The sequence below is a fragment of the Bubalus kerabau genome, chromosome 20, assembly GCF_029407905.1.
Source record: "Bubalus kerabau isolate K-KA32 ecotype Philippines breed swamp buffalo chromosome 20, PCC_UOA_SB_1v2, whole genome shotgun sequence".
Taxonomy (NCBI): Eukaryota; Metazoa; Chordata; class Mammalia; order Artiodactyla; family Bovidae; genus Bubalus; species Bubalus kerabau.
The window spans coordinates 62,506,036-62,526,225 of NC_073643.1; the positions used below are offsets into that span (position 1 = coordinate 62,506,036).

The window sequence follows — 20,190 nt, forward strand, 5'->3', positions numbered from 1 at the left end:
GATACATATTATCGAATTACCTTTCCTCATTCTAACTCCTTGATACAAAGAAATTCTTCCTACCAGTAGGGGGGGCCATGTATCTTTTAAAAAGATACATTTTTTTAAAGAAAACATTTTTAATTTTAAAGATATTCTTCCTACCAGTAGGGAGCCATGTATCTTTAAAAAGGATACATTTCCCTACCTATATTCATTTCTTATTGCTGGTATAACAAATGAGCACAAGTTCACTTTCTCATCTATCTGGAGAAGTCCAATATAGATCTCGCTGTGCGGAGAAGGCAATGGCACCCCACTCCAGTACTCTTGCCTGGAAAATCCCATGGACAGAGGAGCCTGGTAGGCTGCAGCCCTTGGGGGTCTCGAAGAGTTGGACACGACTGAGCGCCTTCACTTTCACTTTTCCCTTTCATGCATTGGAGAAGGAAATGGCAACCCACTCCAGTGTTCTTGCCTGGAGAATCCCAGGGACGGCGGAGCCAGGTGGGCTGCCCTCTGTGGGGTCACACAGAGTCGGACACGACTGAAGCGATTAGTAGTAGTAGTAGTTGTGGACATGGAGGTGTTGGCGGCGCTGGGTTCCTTCTGGAGGATCTGGGGGTGTTGTTTCTATGGGTCAGCGCACTGCTGGCTTGTGGGCCCAGCAGCCACTGCAGCCCCACTGTGGCTCATGTCCTCACGTCTCCTTCACCAGCTGTGACCCTCCTGACTCCCTCTCTGACTTCTGAGGACCCTTGGGACTACATTGCACCCTCACCAGTAACCCAGAGGGCCTCCGGGTGTAGATCCTTTCTTTAATCACACCCACACAAGTCCCTTTTGCCATGTGAGTTAACAGTCACAGGTTCTGGGGATTAGGACCTGGACATATTTTGGGGGAGGGAAACTGTTGATCACACTACTCTTTCTGCACAACTTGAGAGAAAATTATCTTAAAAAAATTGCCAAGTACCTTCACAACAGCTCAGAGTATAATCACCTACGAAAATATGATATACAGCTAATAAAACAATTGGGTCATAATGTGGGTCACAATAAACAGGCCTAGAAGAATGCTTTCCTAATTTTTCACCAGCGAGAAACAAAGATTAGATTGTATTTGGTTGACACCTGTCGGGGTATTTCCTGAAGCCTGAGGTCGGGGAGGGTGGGTGGGGTCTGCACAGACAGGGCTGAGCCTGGAGAGGTCCCAGTGAACACAGGCACAGAATTCAAGGGACAGCTAGGCCTCTGCAGGGTTCAGGCAGGAGGAGGGGAGCCCCAGCATTAGGGTGGGAGCTGGGTGGGCAAGAGGTGGCTGCGGGTGTGGGGATCCCTGAGATGCCGCGTCTTCTTACCACCTATCTGTGCAAGTGCCCACCCTCTTTAACTGCTAGTTACCCCGTGATGTCCTGATCTACAGCGTCCATTCAACACAAAAGCACAAGGTAGTAACAGCAGCGTGGCAGGACTGCAGAGGGCGGTTCGGACCGCTGAGATCAAGAAGCACTTGAGAAACAGCACCACTGCTGAGCCTGGAGCCCCGGGAGACGCCTTCCGCCCCGGCTAGTCTGTGATCCCCAGTCCCAGAGCTTCCCGCTCAGGTCCTCTGCTGGAGAGGGGCCCGGGCGCCCGCACGTCTGAGCCCTGGGCCCCGCGACCGAGCTCGAGTGTGCCGCGCGCGCCCCTTCTCCCGGTCCTCCGCTCCCGGTTCCCGCAGCGGCCGGAGGCCCAGGGTCGGGCCCGGTGAGGCGAGCGGGCGGGGACGCGCGCCCCGTGGGTGGCCGCGTGCCGGGAGCCGGTGCAGTTTCTCCCCGCGGGGCCGAGCCCGGTCGGTCGGAAGCCCTTAGCCCGGCGGAGGGCCGCTGTGCCGCCGGCGGGATCCCCGGGTCCTCCGCATCTCCGGCCCACGGGGGATCGGAACCGTCTCTGGGGCACGGAGACCGCCCCGCTCTCTCCCCGTCGCTTCCCGGCTTCTTGGGGCGCACCCGGCTGCCGGGTTCCAGCGGCGGCCAGCGGCCCGGAGCTCCTGCGGGGACGAGACCCCAGATCCCGCCCGGCGCCGGGCCCTCCCTGCGCGTCGCCTGCCCCGCGGGCGCGGCTTCCCGGAGCGGCCGGCCGAGAGGCAGCCCCAGCTGGGGAGATGCGGCCGCTGGAGGCGCCGTCGGACGGGGACACGGGGCCGCCTCGGCTTCTGGCTCCGCCGGCCGCCCCGTCTGCAGCCCGAGGGCGAGGGGACACCAAGCGAGGCGGCTTGGCCGTCTGCCCCCGGAGCGCAGGGGCGGCCCCGAAACTAGGACTTGGGGTCAACTGCACGCGCGCCGCTTCTTTGATCCATGTCTCTGGTGTGAAAGAACCCAGATTTCTCACCCTGGGCGGAAGAAAGGTTCTTTATAAATGTTTTGTAGAAGGCGTTCTTTCCCCGGCCAAAAAAAGCCGGTTGGTGATTTGAAACGCCACCGTCACCCGCACAGTTGGCGCTGAGACTGAAGGGCAGGTCTGAGCCCGACCCGCTGTGGGTGCGCAGAGCACAGAAGACTGCCAGCCTAGGCTGGTCATCAGCCGTCAGAGAGTCAGACTCTCAGGGCTGGACTCCAGCTCCAGGGCTGGGGCTGGAAAGGCGGCTTCTGTCCCTCTGGGAGCCTCAGCAGGTACTGACGACTTGATGGGTGAGGAACTGTGCCCAGCAAGTAACTGCTGCTCAAAACTCAATGGGCGCCAGCGCGCAGCAGGAAAGGGCGTACCGGACAGGAGAGCTTCACTCCCTGCTGGATGCTGGCGACGCACAGATGAGGTTGTTGCAGCAAAAATAGAAATGAAGTGTTTCCTCACCTGAGAACAAGGACAGTATACAGCGAAGACTAGAGAAGAAACATGACCGGTCGTCAGAGTTATTTGCTCCTAGTTTTATTTGAAGTGTTACTAACCTGTAGTGTGTGTAATCAGAAGTCCCGTAATTCTACGTAATTTTCATCCTGTACCGCATTTTTGCTCTCCCTGCACCCTCCTGTAGCAAGTCACCCCATAGGGCTGTTTGCGTTTCAGAAGGAAGTTGGCAGGCTGAGGGACCCAGGAGACCCCGGCTGTATAGAGTCTCTCAGGTCCCCCAGGTGGGGACAGGGCACTGTTCCTGGGGTGCTAGCCTGCTGTGTGCTCCCCTTGGCCAGCTGAGGAGTAAAGTCGTCTACTTCCTCCAAAATTCCATCTCCGTATCTTTTAATTGGGCATTGGTGGGCAGAGAAATGCAAGATTTTGGCAGTAACAAGGCGGCCACGCATGAGCGGGAGGTGGGGGGTGGGGGAGCATCCGGGTGGGGGGAGGACTTGAACCCCTCACACCTCAGGCAGATTTTTGGTAATTTGGGTTTTGATTTTTGAGTATAGGTTTCATAGTTACAGCACATAGCTCAATCCCTCTGTTTTGGAATGGTGGTCCCTATGGGTGGGAGAGTCCACTATAAATGGATAGAATAGGCCATTGCGTCTTAGGTCCTATGAACCAAATTCCACTCCCAGATTGTGCTGGTAGGCCCTGAAAGCTTAAAATGGTTTTTATATCTTTAAATGGTTGAAAATAATTCTTAAAGATAATATTTTCAGCATGAACATTATATTCATTATACTCATATTCATCCAGATTTTGTAGTGCTTTCTTGAAACAGGCTCTTTCATGTGCTTTTTATTTGTGGTGCTTCTTGGATACAATGACTGAACTGAGTGGATGCAACAGATGTCATATGGCAAAGCTAAAATACTTACTCTCTGGATCTTTATAGAAGTTTGCCCACCTCCACTGTAGAAATATGGTAGGTTTTTTGTCTGTTTGTTTGTTTTAACACATATGCCGAGAGGTATAATTTAGAAACATTGTGAATTATGTGAATTTAATTCACATTACATTGTGAATGTTGTTCTTTGAAACAAACCTCCTGTAGGGAGATGTAAAACTGGTTACATTGCTCTCAGTGATCTAGGCCAGTGAACACTGTGCCTGTGTACTCAGTTGCTACTCAGTTGCTAAGTTGTGTCTCTTTATGACCACATGGACTGTAGCCCTGCAGGCTCTTCTGTTCATGGGGATTCTCCTGCCAAGAATACTGGAGTGGGTTGCCATGCCCTCCTCCAAGAGATCTTCCGAACTCAGGGATCGAACCCAGGTCTCCCTCATTGCAGGTGGATTCTTTACCATCTGAGCCACCAGGAAAACCTCTCAGGAGAATGGTCAAGCTGAATCGAGCTCTCAGAGTGATGTTTACTCTACTTTCTGTCTTAAATGTCACCCCTTAATTGAATCTCCCATCCTTTCCTGCCTTGATTTGTCACATTTTCCATCTCTGCCTGCCCCCTCCCCCAAAGGATCTCTCTGCATTCCCTCCAACCTATCCTTCCTACAGCAGAAAATGTAACTAAAAAAAATAAAAACCCAAATCCTCCTTAAAAACTTCAGTAGTTTCTCACTACCACCAGGCCGAAGATTCCAGGACCTTCCATGAGTGACCCCTGTGTTCCTCCTCACTCTAATCTCCCCGCCACCCTGGACTTCTTTTAGTGCCTGGCACCATGTTTCCCCCTGAGTCATTGCTTTATAGACGCTGTTCCTCCCGCCTGGGGAGCTCTTCTCCCTACCCCTTGTTCCACCAGCTCCTCATCATTTCATCTTCATGTTCAATACTCCTTGTTCAGGGGAGTCTTCCCTAACCCTTCCATCAGCTCCCAGAGCACCTGTATTGACCCTCTGTAACATTCATCAGATTGCCAGTTCTCATGTAATCTCCTGCTGCACTGAAAACTCTGCGAGAGCAGGGCTGTGTCTTGCTCACGGTTCTTTTCCTGGCTCCTGACACGAGTTGATTCTCCGTCACTGTTAAATGGATGATTGACGGATGAGTGACAGGGGTGTGCTGGAAAGGGCCTGGCTCTAAGATGATCTGGAGATGCCACACATCTTCAGAGGATTTGGAAACTGGACTAGGTAATTGCTAACATTCATCAGCTCTGACATGTATTAATATTTAGGCTTACCCCCAGCCTGTTCCATTTGCTCCTAGATATTTGGTTGAACATTCATTGTACTGAACTTGAGATTCAAGATTAGGCTGTGGATAAAAGAGTTAAAAGTGACAGTTGCTTGGTACACACATAAAATAATCTGCATAATTTCTGTGATCTTTCTCCAGTTACACAGTTCAGAGAATAGTCACCAAATCACATTGTCATGCACTTGGCCATAGTTTCCTGGGTACTAAAGCACTGTAGCCAAAGAACCAAGTGTTATCTCTGAAGGTCTAGGAACTAGCCATGCTTGGACAATGGAGAAGTTAACTTATGGCAGTTTTTATCTTCCGGTAAATACTGACACTGGAAAGTGAATGATGATCAACTGGCTTTAATTCCCTCACCCCAGGTCCCTCTGGGGGGACTAATCAATCAGGTTGAAACGTGTACTCTAGAAACACAAGGGGTCCTTCCCAAGGGAATTTCACTTTATTCAAAGCTTTTAACAATCTCTGAAATGGGAAATATTCAGGGCAAAACTCTGCCAGCCATACGTGCAATTAGAATTTGAGAAAGAGTTAAGATCTTTGCTGGTGGCTTTTTATATGAGTGAATTCTCATTCCTATCTGTCCATAGATTCCAAGAGCACAATTAATGTTTCCTGAGTTACAGAAGTCAGTTCTGCACCACCTAGGATTAGGGCAGGTTCAAACCCACTCCTGTGGTTTATTTAATGTAAAAGCAACCTTCTGTAAAGGCCTATAGAACATGTGAAGTTTTCATGGTTTGCTGGCTCTGTGACTAAAATCTGGGGGGAAAGTCTCCTACGGAGTTGTTTTCCTGCCAGATGTTTGATATTTCAAAGGGAGAGATTCAGGTCTGGACTTGTGTTTCCAAACAGCAGTTGCTCTAATTAATGAAGCATTTATCAAAGGTGATGTCCATTATCACGATTGTTGGAAACAGAGTGATTACTGAGTGACCACACACTTTACTGATGTGGAGTGGAAGTGCCCCAGAGCCACACAGCAGGGCTGGGAGAATCTGCCCCATGACAGGTGGTGGGAGGAGATCACATTCCCATCTTGCCGAGTTTACCATCCACTGAATGATCATTCTCACACAGCAGCCCCAGACTCCACATGGAATGTTGAGAGGGTAACAGATCCAGGACCTACTAAGACCTGCACTAGTCTTACAGGTGCACAGAAAAAGGGTGAGCTCACTTACATGTGGCATCTTAAAAAAATAAATAACTAAAATAAAAGGCAAAGCACCAAGGTCCTCAATCCAGGGCACAGATTGGTGTTTGCAGAAGGTGGGCTGTGGGGGTGTGTGAAGTAGGTGAAGGTGGTCAAAAGGTACAAAGTTCCAATTACAGAAAAGTAACACATGGGATCATTATGTGTAGCATGGCAACTATAGCTAATAATACTATTTTTTTAAAAATTATTTTGTATATTTGAAAATTGCTAAAAGAGTGGATCTTAAAAGTCCTCATCACACACACACACAAAAGATGAAACAATGTGAGATGATGGACGTCGATGGACTTATCATGGTGATGATTTTATAGTACATACAAATATTGAGTCATTAGGTTGCTCATCCAAAGTGAATATGAAGGGATATGTCAACTATGCATCAGTTAAAGAAAATGGAGGAAAGACGATATGCACTCTCACAATTGCTGAGAAAGAGGAAGCACCGAGCTTTGCCTCAGGGTCTGCAGTCTCCCTTCCTCTCAGTGATGTAAAGGATACTTACGGCCTTGGGCGCAGCAGATGGGATAGGTCTGGGGCTCTGCGTTTCTCACAAGCTCCCAGGAAATGCCAATTCCTGCAGATCCCTGGCTGCACGTTGAGTAGCAAGGTGTTAAAGCTCCTGAGGGTGGAGATTAGCTGGGCTGGTTTCTAAGGGATCCAGTTACACTTATGAGTACAGCACAGGGGCTTTTTAGCCTCCATTCCTGACAGTGTGAAATAGCTGCGGGGTGAGCCGAGGTGGTGTTTCCTTTGCAGAGAAGAGGAAAATGGCAACTTTCATCAGACTGGAAATGATGCTGTTTCATGTTCATATACCGATCTCCTCAGACAAATGGGGCCCACCAGCAAAGACCTTCAGAAATAAAGGCCAAAAGACCATTATGACTTCTACAGTATTATTTTGGAGTGCTATCCACAATGAATAAACTAGATTAAAGGAAATGATTTTATGTCACAGCTCAAGTGGCCTAGGAGCTTTTTTTTTTTTTTTAAGTTTTATCTTGAACCCTTCTTAGAAGTGTCTACAATTACATGAGGGCTTGATGGAGTGTGTCGCTGCTTGTTCAAAGGTCTGGTGGCAAATAAAATATACAATGACAGGAAGGACCCTTCACTACACTTGTTAAAATATGGAAGGGCCCTCCTTGGGAAGCTATAAATTATTGGTTACCGCGAGGAGTAGAAAGTAAGCCTGCAGAAGACACAGCTGGGCACAGGAGAGGAGCCGGCTGAGCTCCCGCCCCTCTCAGCCCCTCTGATAAAGGCTCTGTCTAATCCCCAGACCCTCAGACATGCCTCCCAGGGCCCACAGGCCCTGAGAGGCCTGGCATGGGTCCCGGTGCTGTCCTCTGACCTGGGGGAGGAAGCGTTGGGCTCAGGAGAGACCCTGGGCATGGAGTGAGGGCCCAGGCCCGAGCTGCAACACGCGCCGAGGGACACCATCTACGCGCTCCGCTGGTGTTGGCTTCCACCTGTGTAAGACGAGCGGCCCGGCTGCTCTTGGGTGTTTCTTGATTCTTCAACGGTCCTTGGGCCTCAGCAAAATTGGCAGAAGTCAGAAATGTGTTATCTCAGGCATCCCTGCTGACTCAGTGGTAAAGAATCTGCCTGCCAACGCAAGAGACACAGGTTCGATCCAGAAAGATCCCACACGCCGTGCAGCAGCTAAGTCTGCGCACCACGACTATTGCTCCTGTAAAGCCCAGAGCCACAACCCCTGATGCCCGTGCCTCCCAGAGCCTGTGTTTGCAACAAGAACGTGGGGGGCCTTCTTGGAGTGAAAGCTGCTCCCCCACAGCACGGACAGTGCCTAGATGAGAGCCAGATGGCCCAGCAAGCCTGACGGGGGAGCCACAGCCTTCAGTCACCATGCAGGTGAGCAGTGAGCACCTCTGGGCCTCAGAGAGTCGTGGAGGGTCGTGGGGCCTGGATTCCTGTCCTCAGGAAGCCCTGCGCCTAAAAGGGGCATCAGACAAGACATACGTGCCCCACCATGTGGCACGTGCTCACCGAGAAAAGGCACACAGGAGCAGAAGAAAGACAAGGAGTTACGACACAGCCCGAGTAAGTCAGAGGAAAATCAGCAGAGCAGATGGTTCAAGCCAAGGCCTCAGAGGAATGCAGTTCAGCAACCAGGAATCCAGAGCCAGGACCCAGTGGTAGGTGCAACAGACAGCAAGTTCCCTCAGAAAGGCAGATGTGAAGGCAGAGTGTTCATCTCAACTCCTGGATGATGTCAAAGGCGGTGTGGACTGCTGGGTGGATGCAGGGGGTGAGGGCTGGCAGAGGAAGGGGGCAGGGGAGAGAGAGTGAAAGGCATTTAGAGCCTGGCCTGGGGTGCCACTATCCTTCCTGGGAAGTGGGAGCCACTCAGATGCTGTGAATAGAGAATGGAGATTTCAGAACTGCAGTTAAAGCAGATCAGTTATCACAGGGAGAAAGCGAACGGGAGGGCAGAGGGGCTGCAGTCAGAGGGTGGTCAGGAGCCCAGCAAGAGCGCCGCTGAGAGGAGCCCAGACTGAACTCAGGAGGCGGAGCTGGAGGGAGGAAGCCCATCAGAGCAGGGGGAGGAGAAGAGGGGAGGGTAGGAACATGGAGAGCAGCTGTTGCAGAGGCTGAGGGTCCTCATTGTTTAGTGATGAAGCGAAGCTCAGAGAAGTCAGTCCCTGAAGGAGGAAACCTGACTCCTCATCCCTGTCCAGATGTTTGTTTGCCTACAGACCTTAGAAGGGTAAGAACCAAACAAAACTCAGGATAAGATGTGTTTCTTGTATGAATTCTTAAAAAAAAAAACCAATCCTTTATCAATCACAATTTTTAAGTTGGAGTCTAGTTCCCATATCATAACATTTACTCTGTAATATGTGCAACTCAGCGATTCATCATCTGTGTGCAAAGTTGTGCCGCTATTGTTGCAGGAAGGCGGATGCCTTCCAGGGCCCGAAACTGGTCTCTTGTCTAACACTCAGAAATGAATTGTCCAAGGAGAGACATGTGCTGACAAAGCAAGAGATTTTATTGGGAAAAGGCACCCGGGTGGAGAGCAGTAAGGTAAGGGAACACAGGAGAACTGCTCTGCCACGTGGCTCGCAGTCTCGGGTTTTATGGTGATGGGATTAGTTTCAGGTGGTCTTTGGCCAAACATTCTAATTCAGAGTCTTTCCTGGTGGTGCACGCATGGCTCAGCCAAGATGGATGTTAGTGAGAGGGATTCTGGGAAGTGGACGGACATGCGTTGTCTCCTTTCGACCTTTCCCGAACTCTTCCTGTTGGTGGTGGCTTATTAGTTCTGTATTCCTTATCAGGATCTCCTGTCATAAAACAACTCGTGCAAATGGTTACTACGGCGCCTGGCCAGGGTGGGCGGCTTCAATCATGTGCTCCCCCTAACTCTATCACCGCTATCTAAATCAGAGCACTTCATCTCCTCACAGAGAAGGCCACTACCCACTAAACAGGCACTTCCCCTTCCGCCTTCCCCCAGCTTTTGGCAATTGTCTGTGTGCTTTTTGACCCTAATGATTTGCCTATTCTGCATATTTAAAGTACATGGATTTGTACAACTGTGGCCACGTATGCTGGTTTCGTACACGTGGTGCTATGTCTTTGAGACTCATCTATGGTTTAGCACACGATTCATTCCTCTGTTTGACTTGACAATTTTCCTTTCTAGGCCATTATAATACACACACACACACCCGAGTTCTTTTTTTTTAATTGTGAAAAACTCACAGAATATAAAATTACCATTGTCACTCCGTCCATGTCACTAGGAACCATCTTTGTGCAGGAAGCCTCTTTGCTTCATTGACCCTGAGCCACCGGCGAGCATAGAGCAACCAGCCCAGCCATGACACCCCTTCTCGGGACGCTCCGTGCCACCCACCCGACCAGGACTCCACATGGGCCTCCCCACGGCGGCCTAAGAAGAGAACTACATGGGGGTGGGGGGTGGGCGGGCAGAGGTGGTGAAGGAGAGAGAGACCCAGGAGAGAGGAGAGCAGAGGCAGGTGGAGGAGCCGCCCACGCTGAGCTCCTGTCTCAGATGGGTGTCTGCCAGGCCAGCCCTGCTTAACTGCTGGGATCAGAAATGGTCAGATGGCTGAGGGAGCTGTGACCACGGATGTCAGCAGCTTCAGCCAGACACCCGACAGTCTAAAGTGCAAACCTGCCAGGCCCAGCTCCACTCCCGGGCCAGCTTCAGAGCCCCAGAGCCCCAGCCTCATGTGGGGGGCTATCCCAGCCCCATCCTCCAGAGCGCCACATCCCAGCTCTCAGGACGGTTTTCTGAGCTCCCAGGAGATCGTGTCCACTCATGATGTATGACAAGTGGCATTAGGCTGGGACCAGCTGGAAGTGGCCAGAGTGAAATCCAGTTTTTCTGTATCTCTTCTGCCCCTGAAGCGCCCACTCTCTCCTACTCGCTCATGCCTGTTTTGTCCAGGCGTCCCCTGAACACAGCCAGGCTGCAGCGAGGGGTTTCAGGGCAGAGCAAGAGCTGCAGTGTCTCACGGTGAGCAGGGCTGGCCACCAACTCACGCCCGACTCAGGGAGAGCATCACTGTGGGTCAGAAACTGGCCCTCTGAAGTCACAGGTGACCACTCCTGGATCACACGGGGGCTCCAGAACTCAGGTTTGCCTTGTGACCTCTACAGCTGGCTCTAAAGGACAGAACATCAGCAAGGACACATCTGGACGCTAGTAATCACAGTCAGGTTGGTTAAGTACAAAGGGGGTGGGGCGGGGCAATGAGGATGGGGGTGGGCGCCGCCTGCCTCTTCTGCTTCACACCGCCTCCCCCCACCCCCCCGCCCACACCAACTCCCCTGACCTTCTCCTCCTCAGCATCCTACCCCCTTATTGGGCTTTCTTGGCCCAGCACAACAGAAGTGATCATTAAGTTACTCAGTATTCAGTGGAACAGTCACGAAGTGACTTCAAGTGTAAAAAGAAATAAAATGGAAAATAAAATCCACCCAGACTGTTAACGTTTTGGATGATGTTAGTGTCATAGAAGATCCTTGGGCTCCTGGTAAAGGTCCCCCTGAAACTCTGGCTCTGGAAGGAGGGAAAAGAAGATGACCTTTGGTGAATATGACCTAAGCCTGGTTTGTGTTTGACCAGCTCATTGATTTGATTATTGGTCATCTTCACATTTTTTGAGCCCCGTTCTGCATCTGCTCGAGGTCCTCACAGGGCTTACATGCTGGAGAGCTCATCGCAGTGTGCTTAAAGACTCGAGGGGTCCTGGGTGAGGCAGAAAATGGTGCGGGCAGAGCATGGGATCAAAAAAGGCATCGTCGACCCGGTTTGTGGAAGCGATAAGGGGAATGTTAGTCAGGCGGGATGTTTTGGGTATTCTTTAGTTGAGATGGCATTTGTACTGGGGCAGGAGGTGATAAATCCTCTGGACAAGGGGTGATAACTCCCAGGTAGATGCAACCAGCCTGGAGCATCAGGGCGGGACCTAAAGTTTGGTTTTGTTTTCCCCGAAGTTAGATGATTCAGCAAGGGCCTATGAGACTGCTGTTTTCTTTTCTAGGCCCAAAGCCTCTTTCACTTGTCAGAAGCAACACTCACCTGTGCCCCTCCCTGATCAAGCCCAAGCAAACCAGCTGCCCTCACCTGAAAGGGTGTTAGTCTCTCAATCATGTCCTTATGACCCCATGGACTGTAGCCCACCAGGCTCCTTTGTCCATGGGATTTTCCAGGTAAGAATACTGGAGTGGGTTGTCATTTCCTTCTCCAGTGGATCTTCTCGACTCAGAGATGGAACCCAGGTCTCCTACATTACAGGTGTATTCTTTACCATCTGAGCCACCAGGGACATGCATAAGAAACTGCTACCTCCCAAAACTGGGGTCAGAAGGCTGGGCATGTGGTTCAGGCTCTACAAGGCATTTCACATCCTCCTAGTATCTCCTCTTGTCTCCCTAAGAAGCTCTTACATCTCGGGACACCTCTAACCAATACCCTCTTTTGGTGGGAGCTAGTGCTCAGCGGTTAATATTTTCAGCCCAGAGAGACACAGCCTGTGCTTTAGACCATGGCGAACCCTCCCAGCTAGCCCCAGTCCATGCAAATCTCTCCTGTTCCTCAGATCCCATGGCCAACAGGCAGTCCCTGAGTCTGTTCAGCAGACAAGCTCCCCCAGTGTCCAGAGCTGAGGCTTCTCCCACTCCCATGTTCCCTCAGCCCTGCACAATGAGCCCACACTCCTGGGAATGGAGGGTTCCCTGTGCACTTCTTCCAGGGATGCTATTGGGACTTCTTCCTCCTTCAACCAGAGCAGGGAATTGGCTCGTGCAGGCCCTTGAGTAGGGGGAGGAGGGGATGAGCAGTCAGTCCCTGTGTCTTCTGCAGGCTGCGGCCCCTGGGAGGAGGCGCTGGGGGCTGAGAGCGGGCTTGGCCTGCTCAGTGGTCAGGACTCAGGGCACATTCGGGGGAGGCTGAACCTACTGGGGAACGGTGACAATGTTGACGGTGACAAGCTGTTTCCATCTCTGTACGAGCTGGTCCAGTTCACCAAATTCTCCCCAAACTAACATCCGTATATCAACACTCTTCCTCTGGCAACAGGGGGTGAGCTGAGTGTTTTCCAGGAAACTCCTCACTAACCTCTGGGAAAGATTCTGACAGAGTCTCTGATGATGCAACAAATGTCCGCTTTGGTTAGGAATCAACAAGGACTCCCTGCTTGGCACATGGATGTCAATGCTATGTAGCAGCCTGGAAGGGAGGGGAGCTTGGGGGAGAAAGGACGCATGTGTGTGTTTGGCTGAACTGTTCCCCTTGGTGTCACTTGAGACTGTCACAGCACTGTTTGTTAATGGGCTACACCCCAAACACAAAGTAAAAGTTAAAAAAGTCAACAACATGTGACCAAACACTCACCAAAAGAAGACACTGGATGATTTGAACATTGGCTTCAAAAGTGCATTTTGGTAACACAGAAAACTACAGTATTTTAAAATCCTAGTTTATGATTTAGAATCTATGATATTTAGGTGACTGATCAATTGTTTAATACAGGCACTGATAAGAATACAAGCTAAAGGCTAACCAGTTTTAATATCATAAATTTCACCCTACACTCTAAAGCCAGGGTACATAAGTCTATTTATCTGTCTCCCTGCCTCCAACTCCCTCTCTCTGTAGTTTTAAGATTTGTGTCACCAGTGAGCTCGCTCAAGCTCTCCTGCAACACACACCCTTCATTCTGTGGGAGAAGTGATAACACTCGTTTACACTAGTGTAAGTGAGGAGGTGATGCACGGTGACAGAAGGAAGGAGACTGGCGGGGGGCTCGGCCCGGCCTCGGCCTGGGGGCTTTGCCTGGACCCTCACTCCCTCTTTCACTGCTGACCATAACAGGGCCCTGGGAAAGCCTGTGAGGAGCCATGGCCAAGAATCTTCATGCACGTTTTGCCATTTACATCGTGAGCATGGAATTTGCACAAAGATCTTCAACTTTCTGTTTTTTTCTGACCTCTTTAGTCTTCATTAGTCTTCTAAATGTTGTTAACTAAAGCAGCTTATATACTAATATTAACATATATCATTGATCTATAAATATTACATTAAAATAATAATAGTACATAACATTTTATATTTATTTACATTATACATGCATATACTTATGATGATGCTGTGAAAGTACTGCACTCAATACGCCAGTAAATTTGGAAAACTCAGAAGTGGCCACAGGACTGGAAAAGGTCAGTTTTCCTTCCAGTCCCAAAGAAAGGCAATGCCAGAGAATGCTCAAACTACCGCACAATTGCACTCATCTCACATGATAGTAAAGTAATGCTCAAAATTCTCCAAGCCAGGCTTCAGCAATATGTGAACTGTGAACTTCCTGATTTTCAAGCTGGTTTTAGAAAGGCAGAGGAACAAGAGATCAAATTGCCAACATCCGCTGGATCATGGAAAAAGCAAGAGAGTACCAGAAAAACATCTATTTCTCCTTTATTGACTATACCAAAGCCTTTGACTGTGTGGATCACAATAAACTGGAAAATTCTGAAAGAGATGGGAATACCAGACCACCTGACCTGCCTCTTGAGAAATTTGTATGCAGGTCAGGAAGCAACAGTTAGAACTGGACATGGAACAACAGACTGGTTCCAAATAGGAAAAGGAGTACATCAAGGCTGTATATTGTCACCCTGTTTATTTAACTTCTATGCAGAGTACATCATGAGAAATGCTGGACTGGAAGAAGCACAAGCTGGAATCAAGATTGCTGGGAGAAATATTAATAACCTCAGATATGCAGATGACACCACCCTTATGACAGAAAGTGAAGAGGAACTAAAAAGCCTCTTGATGAAAGTGAAAGTGGAGAGTGAAAAAGTTGGCTTAAAGCTCAACATTCAGAAAACGAAGATCATGGCATCCGGTCCCATCACTTCATGGGAAATAGATGGGGAAACAGTGGAAACAGTGTCAGACTTTATTTTGGGGGGCTCCAAAATCACTGCAGATGGTAACTGCAGCAAGGAAATTAAAAGACGCTTACTCCTTGGAAGGAAAGTTATGACCAACCTAGATAGCATATTGAAAAGCAGAGACATTACTTTGCCAACAAAGGTCCGTCTAGTCAAGGCTATGGTTTTTCCAGTGGTCATGTATGGATGTGAGAGTTGGACTGTGAAGAAGGCTGAGCACTGGATAATTGATGCTTTTGAACTGTGGTGTTGGAGAAGACTCTTGAGAGTCCCTTGGACTGCAAAGATATTCAACCGGTCCATTCTGATGGAGATCAGCCCTGGGATTTCTTTGGAGGGAATGATGCTAAAGCTGAAACTCCAGTACTTTGGCTACCTCATGCTAAGAGTTGACTCATTGGAAAAGACTCTGATGCCGGGAGGGATTGGGGGCAGGAGGAGAAGGGGATGACAGAGGATGAGATGGCTGGATGGCATCACTGACTCAATGGACATGAGTCTGAGTGAACTCCAGGAGTTGGTGATGGACAGGGAGGCCTGGCGTTCTGTGATTCATGGGGTCGCAAAGAGTTGGACACGACTGAGTGACTGAACTGAAATGACTGATGTTATAGTAAATTAAATTAATAAATATAAATAAAGTATCATAACGATATGAGTATATATTACTCCTGAGAGGCAGACCTTTGCCTTTTATGCAGTCAACTCTGCCTGCTGACCATATTTTGTTTGCCAGAAAAAAATGAAGACTGAGGGCAGAGTGAAAAGTGAGGGGAAGGTAGGCAGAGAAGACCCAACCTGAAATTACAGGGGAGGCATAATTGAATCACTCAAGTGAAACAAGAAGTGTGTTCCCCAGACCAGCCTGAAGCTCACAGTCTTAGTGAGGGGAGCGGATGTGACCACACCCGGCTAATCTCATGGGCATCTTCAGGGGTGGGGTGAGCGGGAGGGAGCCTCCTCTGGTGTCTCTCCACCGGCTCCTCTGAAGACCTGCTCGTCACCCCAGGCTCTGCTGCGCCCTTTGTGCTTTGCTGCCAGGAGGCCCGTTTCCTGCCCTCCACTGTTCTCCTCCTACTGTCTCTCTTTTCTTGATTCTCTCGGCTGCTACCAGCCAGGCTGGAGACATAGGCATCACAAGACCTTCCTTGCAGCCCATGAGCTGTCCTCGCCCCGCCCTCCTCCTTTAGCACTGGGTTAACGGGGTGCCTGGTGTTCATTGCTGAGACTTTCCTTGCTTGCAGTTTCCTCCATTCCTGATGGTGGGATATGCAGGGCAACTAAAGACATTTCTGAATTTCCCTGAATGTGGATGCTAGATGAACCTAGTTTGCTTATAGCAGAATCATGTCGTTCTAAAGAAAGATTTTTATATTCCTATTTAAAACCACGGGAAAACCTCCAAACAGGAAATGGTGACACCTCAAAGTCATACTGTTACATGACAAAAGCAAGTTGTAAAACAACACACATTGTTTGTCTAACTGAACTAAAAATTAACCTATATTATCTGTGTAAATAAATATATATTTGAAAATGTTTTTAAAAAAGCTGGAGCAATATATACAAGTGAACCACAGATACTTTGATAAGGATGAAAGAGAAATTCTACTTTTACTCTAAATTATCTAGTTTTTTTTTGTGTACTTTTAACTCAGGAGGAACTTGATCAAGAGTATATATTGTTTGTATTTAAATAAATACTTTACATATGATTGTACTGAACCAGCTTATCATAAAAACCGAACCAATGTATTTCAGAGTCAAGCAAATGATAAGCTGCGTAGCGAGTGAATACCTGCTGAAGCGCTAGAGACAGAAAGAGCACACGAGCAGCAGAAACAGTGAGACGCCGGCTGCACGCTGCTGTGCCTCCAGTCACGGGCCTCTCCCTGAACACCGGCTGGGTTTAAGGCAGCCTGGAGGTCAGTCACCTGTCCAAGACAAGTCTGAATTTATGCCAGGCCCATAGTAAAGACATGTTTTATTTAGTAGCTCTCAGAGGTAGAAAATGTACACTGTATTCTCTAAACTTATTTTGGCCTGTTCTATAATGGATTGTTCCCTTAAAAACAAAACACTCAAACCAACATTAAAAACCACCCTTTTGGTACACCTGAAAGCTTTTGCTATTTTAGAGCTTTCTCTTTTTCTGTCATCTCTTAAACATGTAAAATAAATATAGTCAAGTCCCCTCAGGAGGGGCTACTCAGGGAGCTCTGGGCCTCAGTCGTTCCTAGGAATAAAAGTGGCAAAGAGCATTTTTGCTCCAGAACTCTAAAGGCATTTTGGTGTGGGATAATCGGGACCCGTGGAAAGCATATGAAAGCCTGATACTGTTTCTTACATCTGCCACAGTTCAGTGATTTTCAATATCTTACTTTCTGTAACCAAAGATTGAGAATGCTCAGGAGAGAGCATTAATATAACTACATAACTCGTTATAAATAGCATATAACTGGAAAGAATAGTTAGATGTGAGTCTAATTTACCTTAATATCCTAGTTCCTGTGGCTGTCAGTCCATAGGCTCAGACTACATTCCTCGGGCACCTCTACAGATTGGACAGTAGGTGGCGCTTTCAGCCTGTTTGAATCAGTTCACGGGCTTTGACTTGTTTCCTTGCTTTTTAACTGTTTTACCACCATTGCACAGAAAACAAAGTAATTTGGTACATAAGTGTATGAAGTCCAGATCAATGTCATGGGAGCAATTCCAGAAGAACACAAAGCCATATAACTTATCTGTAGGAAGCATTTACAAAAATGCACAGAAAAGACTTGACCTCTCCGTAGATCCAAACTGAAAAAAGAAAGTGAAACTCACTCAGTCTGACTCTTTGGGATCCCTTAGACTGTAGCCAGCCAGGCTCCTCTGCCCATGGAATTCTCCAGGCAAGAACACTGGAGTGAGTTGCCATTCTCTTCTCTAGGGAACCATCCCAACACAAATTATCCAGTAATAAAACGCTTTTAGGGTTTGTGTCACAGATGCTCTTTGCTACCTTGATTCCTGGTAATGACAGAATCTCAGCCCCAACCTGGGACCCACCCTAAAGTAGTCTGTGTCCTGTAACCCTGGTCAGGCACATAGACTTTAGTTCGGTTTTCTTGTTTGGAAACAATTTGACCTAGCTGCTCACAAGCGAAAAGCAAACTACTAGACCTTAAAGTGTTCCAGTGGAGTACAGTCAAGTGCTCTTGATTCTAGGAACTTCAATGGATGATTTTAAGCCTTGTCAGCCACCAACTTCTCTTGATTCTGAATGCTGGGTTTACTAGGGACCGGCAGCAGTGGAAGCGTGATGAAATCACTGCAGCGGTGTCGGCTTCAAAGCACAGGATCTGTACAGACCAGGAACAAAGATAAAATATTCTGAAGGGGTGAATCCAGGGCATTTACTCTTATCTGAACAAAAGCTTGTGCACAGATGCGTTTTATGCATCACTTCAGGGAGGCCACAGGCTCCCTGAGCTCTCCAAATCCCTCAGGTTAAGAGCTCCTGGCCCGGGAGTGAAAGAAAGCAAAGGCAGCCCTTCCATCTTCCCCATTCCGACGTCTGGTCCCATCACGTTCCAACCTCTGGTTCCACGAGAGGGACGGTGGACACTCAGCGCGCTCTCCCAGCCTCAGGGCTGCCAGAGGAGTTACAGGAGCAGACCTGCCCAATGGCGCCGCTGCTTGCTGCCTGCTGCCGCGCGCTGTGATAGGCCCCAAGGAGATCTAGGAAAAGCAAAGGGGAGTCCAACTCAGCAGAGCAGCCCCGAAGCACAGGGAGCTAAAGAAACAGGAAGCACGAATCAGGTCAAGGAAGGACCCTTTTCTGCCGGCTGCGCTGATAACGGGTGTGGCTGAAGAGTCCTGCTCCCTGCGCACGGGTCTCTGCGTCTGCAGGCACTTCCGGTTTGCCTCACCGTGAGCGGCCGCTGCTGGTCAGAAGGCAGATCTTTTCCACCATCAGTAAGCTGTCTTTTCCCTGCTGTCAGCCCTGTAATCTGGCACTATATGCGCCTTGCTCCATTGGCTGCTAACACTTCTGTAAAGGGAGATCTAACTCTCGAGAGTTCAAAATCCCAGGGGTCTGTGAAGTCCCGCCACAAATTCACCCCCCAGAGTTGTGTTTGAATCAGGTAAAAGCTCTCATTACAGGCTTAGGATTGAAGATATAAAGTGAGAACATGAATGAATTTAGAACGTTTGGAAAGTCTGATTTTAAAAGTATTTGTTTATCTTTAAAGTCCAATAAGAAAATTTTACTCTTGCTTATTGTGTCTGAGGAATAAACATGGAAAGATACTTACTGAAAAAAAAAAGCTACGAAATTTGAGGCTTTGAAGAAGGGAAGTAAAAGAGAATGGGTCTCATGAAGAGTAACTCCTTTCAGATGGAGAAGCTGAGAGGAGAAAGAAATTGATTTAAGAAAAGATATTATTAGAGCTGAGGCCATCTGCCATTTAGTCAAATTTACTTTTCTGCATGCAGGGTCACCTTATACAGACTCGTCCAGGCACACAATACAGCTACCATCTGCACTGATCCACAGAGGGGTGCCCTGGCCACCGCTTCAGACCACCTTGTGGGCACTCAGGATGCTCAGGACTCTGTCTTATGTATCTCTGGGAAGTGATTCCCAGGAGGTCCATCCATTGAGCCGAGTTCCTCTGTTTTCAAGCAGCCCTTTAAATCCCTGAGGCCAGCGCCCCTCTCTCTCAACACATAAAATGTCCCCCTGTGTGTCACTGCTCCTCATCAACATGGCTGCTGCTTTTATAATCAGTCTTAAGATATGGTCATCTGATTCTATTATTTTTTATTCTGCTGAAGTCAGTCAAGTGTTTCATATCTTACTAGCATATTAATCAGAGAAGGCGATGATGGCACCCCACTCCAGTACTCTTGCCTGGAAAATCCCATGGACGGAGGAGCCTGGTGGGCTGCAGTCCATGGGGTCTCGAAGAGTTGGACTGAGCGACTTCACTTTCACTTTTCACTTTCATGCATTGGAGAAGGAAATGGCAACCCATTCCAGTGTTCTTGCCTGGACAATCCCAGGGACGGCGGAGCCTGGTGGGCTGCGGTCTATGGGGTTGCACAGACTAAGACACGACTGAGGCGACTTAGCAGCAGTAGCAGCAGCAACATATTAACATATTAATATGCCAAATTCAGAGAAATAATTGAAGGAAGAAGTCAACTGATTATCCTCCTATCCATATGAAGTATATAAATATAATCTCTGGGAGATGGTGAAGGACAGGGAAGCCTGGTGTGCTGCAGTCAACGGGGTCACAAAGAGTTGGACATGACTGAGTGACTGAACAATGATAAAGTATTATCTCAATTGATAATGAATGTACAGTGCATAGGGGAAAGTGGGAGAAAAGTATTTTAAAAGTTGGATCAAGCTTAGCTAATAAAATTAGCAGCTGCAAATGTTGTTTGAGGGGAAGGACATAATGATTATGAATTAGGAAATTTTCCTCTTATGTGAAAG

General features: G+C 48.6%; 3 long non-coding RNA genes across 3 annotated transcripts; 1 reads left to right on the forward strand and 2 right to left on the reverse strand.

Annotated features, from left to right (window-relative positions):
- Positions 1–5,125: 5,125 nt before the first annotated feature.
- On the reverse strand, positions 5,126–10,016 carry LOC129634791 (uncharacterized). Its single transcript, XR_008705904.1, has 3 exons — positions 8,253–10,016; positions 7,597–7,850; positions 5,126–7,095 (listed from the first exon to the last, which is right to left on the reverse strand). It is a non-coding gene; the product is annotated as an uncharacterized LOC129634791 (long non-coding RNA).
- Positions 9,160–10,941, forward strand: LOC129634792 (uncharacterized). The gene is made up of 2 exons (XR_008705905.1): positions 9,160–9,293; positions 10,016–10,941. It is a non-coding gene; the product is annotated as an uncharacterized LOC129634792 (long non-coding RNA).
- A 3,903-nt stretch (positions 10,942–14,844) lies between these two features.
- Positions 14,845–18,585, reverse strand: LOC129634793 (uncharacterized). Its single transcript, XR_008705907.1, has 3 exons — positions 17,862–18,585; positions 17,189–17,282; positions 14,845–16,630 (listed from the first exon to the last, which is right to left on the reverse strand). It is a non-coding gene; the product is annotated as an uncharacterized LOC129634793 (long non-coding RNA).
- Between the last annotated feature and the right edge of the window lie 1,605 nt (positions 18,586–20,190).